The 4,556-nt window shown below is 34.0% G+C and overlaps 1 pseudogene; it reads left to right on the plus strand.

Annotated features, from left to right (window-relative positions):
• Positions 1–405: 405 nt before the first annotated feature.
• LOC118006305 lies at positions 406–524 on the plus strand (annotated as a pseudogene).
• The last annotated feature ends 4,032 nt before the right edge of the window (positions 525–4,556 follow it).

Genomic DNA, 4,556 nt, shown 5'->3' on the forward strand with positions numbered 1-4,556 from the left:
AATTGGATCAATCTGTTTATTGTATTATCCACATAAATATTTTTGAATAAACAAAATTGGATACATCCCTATTATAATCAATTATATTTTAAACTTTGTGCATTTTATGATATCCAAGTGAGTATGCATGTTAAACTAATCCTATGAAAAAGAAAACATTGGCCCTGCTTTTATGAAAATATAATAGAATAAAGTGAACTAGGTAACTGAGATATTGCAAAATGCCCAAGACTGTTTTATATATTTTGGAACTAAACTTAGGCTAATTACCAGATACAGAAAAAAATAGAAGACAAATAGGAAAAGTCATTAATGTCTTATATTTATATATTTTGCTATAGAAGACAAATGGGAAAAGTCATTAATGTCTTATATTTATATATTTTGCTTATGACTCTTATTACTGTATTGTTTAATACCACCCTGAACGAGCCCGATCTCATCTGATCTTGCAAGCTAAGCAGGGTTGGGCCTGGTTAGTATTTGGATGGGAGACCGCCTGGGAATACCGGGTGTTATAGGCTTTGGGGCACCTGGGTGGCTCAGCTGGGGTTGAGCGTCTGCCTAGGCTGGGGTCATGATCCTGGAGTCCTGGTATCGAGCCCCATGTGGAGCCCCCTGCTCAGCAGGGAGCCTGCTTCTCCTTCTCCGCGCTGCTCCAGCTCTCTCTCTCTCAAATAAATAAATAAATAAAATCTTTAAAATAAAAAAAGATGCTGTAAACAATCTCAGAAATTCTTTGCATAGAATTCCAAACAACCGTTACAAATAAGTGTGTTGCTCTATGTGTGGTGGATGAGTATTCTGGTATCAACCATTTATACCATCATCCATAGCTCAGTGAAAAGCCCACTGTGTTGAAGAAAAATACATGCCTTTGATATTCTTAGCTCATCTCCTATTTTCATTTCGGTGGAGTGTTGATCAGCTTTAGTGTTCTGCTGATAACCTCTTGGTTTCACAGCAGATGCACTGGTAACACAATGTTAGAGCTCTCAATGGCAAATTAGAGTCTTCAGAGTAGAAAACTTCCTCAACTGAGTTAAATGTCATATACTTCTAAGCTACTCATAAACCCTTAAAATTAAGTAAACACAAATCTGTTCCCCCAAATTATTATAGTGTGAAGTATCCCAGCAGCCTGAGAAAGCCTTGGAATGTCCTCTGGGTGATAAGAAATATAGTGATAATTTTTTTTAAAGATTTTATTTATTTATTTTACAGAGAGAGACACAGCGAGAGAGGGAACACGAGCAAGGGGAGTGGGAAAGGGAGAAGCAGGCTTCCTGCTGGGCAGGGAGCCCGATGCGGGGCTCGATCCCAGGACCCTGGGATCATGACCTGAGCAGAAGGCAGACGCTTAACGACTGAGCCACCCAGGCGCCCTATAGCGATAATTTTTGTCATTCCACATTACAAGCAAGACAATCCTTGCTCCACTGTCAGCAATACTTAACAGACCCATACTCTATTATTATTTCCAATATCCCAGAGACATAAAATATTAAGTGGTTAAAATGAGTGAGTTGCTACTTAAACACAGTTTAATTCTTAGCTATTGATGCCAAATTATATTTAGTAAGGGCTATAGCAAAAGACTATAATAAAATTCAGGTCTTTTAAGAATTTAAAAATGCAAAAAAAAAAAAAGTATAAAAGTAAACATATGCTTACTACAGTACCTAGCAATTTAACTCACACATATTTACCTAAACTAAATGGAAACACATATGGACACAAAGACTCACATCAAAGTTCATAGCAGTATTCTTCACAGTAGCTAAAACTTGGTAGTGACCCAAATACCAATCAATGGGCTAATGGACTAACAAATTATAATAAATCCAATACATTGGAATACTAATCAACAATAGAAAATAGTGAACTGCCAATAAATTCAAAAGCATTTAAGACCATATTATGTTGGGCAAAACAAGCCAGGCACAAAATGATGTGGTGTTCAAACACATTTATACGACGTTGTAGAAGAGGAAATTAATCTACAGCATCAGAGAGCCTATCAGTTTTTACTTGGGACTAGGGAAAAGGAGCATGAGGACACTTTTAGAAGTTATAAAAATGCTTTCTATTATGATTAGGGTAGTAAAAACCATGGTATATGCATTTATCGAAATTCATTAAAAAGACAAAATGGATGTGGGGTTTTTTTACATGTAAATTATACTTCAATAAAATTGACTTAAATTTTCAAAAGTACTAATATTCCTTCACTGCTTACTGTGTAGGCTTCACTATCTCATAACTTGGCGTATATTCTTTTACTTTCACTTGGTGATTCAGAACGGTGTTAAAAGTTATTTTAATGTTGTAATTTTTTGGCATCTTATTTTCATCAGAAGTTTTAATTATCATAAAATAGGTGATAAAAATCACATAAGTGGGAATAAAAATGTTCAGGTCAATCCCGTATTCCCACTTGTGCAATAATAATAGAGTATTAACTTGGAAACCAGTCTTTTCTTAATAATACAATAGTTGGAGTGAAACCCACTCTTTCTACTGCCACCATGTAGTATAGTCTCTTTGATATGTTTTATAGATTGCTTAATTTGACTGCTGTAAGGCTTTGATGAAGGTTCCTGCCTATAAAGTGGAATTTCACCAATTCAAAACATTTTTAGAATTATTTCAATTAGAATATGTTTAATATCTATTTAGCAGTTGCATTCTCATGAGAAAAGGTATATTTTATTTTAGTCAGCAAGTCAACAAGTATTTATTGAGCTCTCACAGGATATCTTATATTGCACCTAGCAAATTTATTATTTCCTTGCAAGTACCTAGGAAACATGGAGATGTTTTCCCAGAGTTGCTGTAAAACATATTTCATGGTATTGATTAAATAAGGATAAAAGAAAAGGGAAGAAACTGGCATTTCCATGTAAGATTTTTCCTTTTTATGGCATAGTATATGCTTTCATAGAAATGTCTCCCATTTGGGTGTAGAAGACAAACTGTATTGTGAATATTATCATACATATATCAGAAACTGATGCTAACTTTAAATACAAAACTCTTTGAGAAAGATTTCTGCTGTCTCTGTGTGTATCCCTATGAACAAATAAAGGGGTGGAAAATGAGATATTGAGGCAAATGAAAATCCCTTTGGGTTTATTTATTTCATATAAGCTGCCTAAGTGCAAGTTCCTTTCCAATGCTAAATCTTACACTACAATTTCCAAGTTATGAACTGGCAAGTTCCCTGAGCCTTGATCCTTTGATTCTTCGCTGTAACAATAGTGAATTACACATTCATCCATCAATCACCACCTACATGCCAACACCAAAATTAATTTCAGACTACCCCAGAGAATATCTTCAGTGTTAGCTACTTTATAATTTAATGTAATGAGACATGTAACAATGTTTTTTGGAAGATCACTTGCTGGTTTGGGAAGCAGAAGTGCAATCATTCAGATATGTGCACACAAAACTCTGAGATTTTACAAGCATTTTTTTCTTAAATCAGAAATCATTGGTTATTTTCTGAAATCCTAAATGCAGTTTTATCCAAATTATAGCTTTTCAGTTTTCTTCCAAGTATCCAGTCAGAAAGTGATATAAATATATACTTGAAAATGCCCCCCAAAAAGTTTGACTAGTAGGTTGTGCTTCTCTAAAGTATTCAATCTTTAAACTCTGAAAAAATGATATTAGTGAGAAGATACAATGACTAGCCAGTGGGTATTATTTTAAAACAGACACAAACTTTTCTATTTCTTCTGTGAATGTTGTGGATAAAAAGATTACAAATACCTATTTTGCTGATCCTTATCATACTTAGTCTACCTGTAGTACAAGTACAAAATAACAACAATTAAAATGAAAACAGTATGCCCACTACTTTTTCTTTTACTTTACACTGGTTTAAATGAAATAATATAGCAAAAAAAGAATACTTACATGAAAACAATACACATGCTATTTATATGCAATGTTCAGCCCCTTTAGCTCAAAAGAAGGGATAGAAGGATGTTATTATTCCTGTTAGAAGGAGGACTCCATTCATTTCTATGAGTGGTTGACTTCAGGGTAAGTTACAATTTAAAATTTCCTACTGGGTTAATAGCAACTACCAAAAGTTCAGAAGAGCATTAGTAATTAGTTCTCCTAAAAGCCAAGATTTATTGGGAATATCATGCAGTTTAGTATTACACATAGCCTGTTCTTTTCATTGTGGCTTAAAATACACGCAATTTAATGTTTCTGTTCCTAAGACATTCAAAGACTGTGTTTGAATATATATTTTTTCTTTAATGTGATTCTTTGTGAAATGCATAAAACAGTTTTAGTATAAAAGATGATGATCAATTCTCAACATCTCTGATCTATGATGAATAGGTCATATATGTAACAGATTTCTCTGAATTGAACTAGTCTGCATGTAGTAAGGGTAATAGTAGTGTGATTCCAGTACAATCTAGGGAACTAAGTTTTTAAGGACCACCAGTACGTGTTACAAATGGATCTCAACTTTTACTTCTGAGATCACTTGTGGATCCAATCCATTGACATGCCAGCAAGTTCTATATTAG

Source organism: Mirounga leonina, unplaced genomic scaffold (genome assembly GCF_011800145.1).
Source record: "Mirounga leonina isolate KUSES-001 unplaced genomic scaffold, KU_Mleo_1.0 Mir_95, whole genome shotgun sequence".
Lineage (NCBI taxonomy): Eukaryota > Metazoa > Chordata > Mammalia > Carnivora > Phocidae > Mirounga > Mirounga leonina.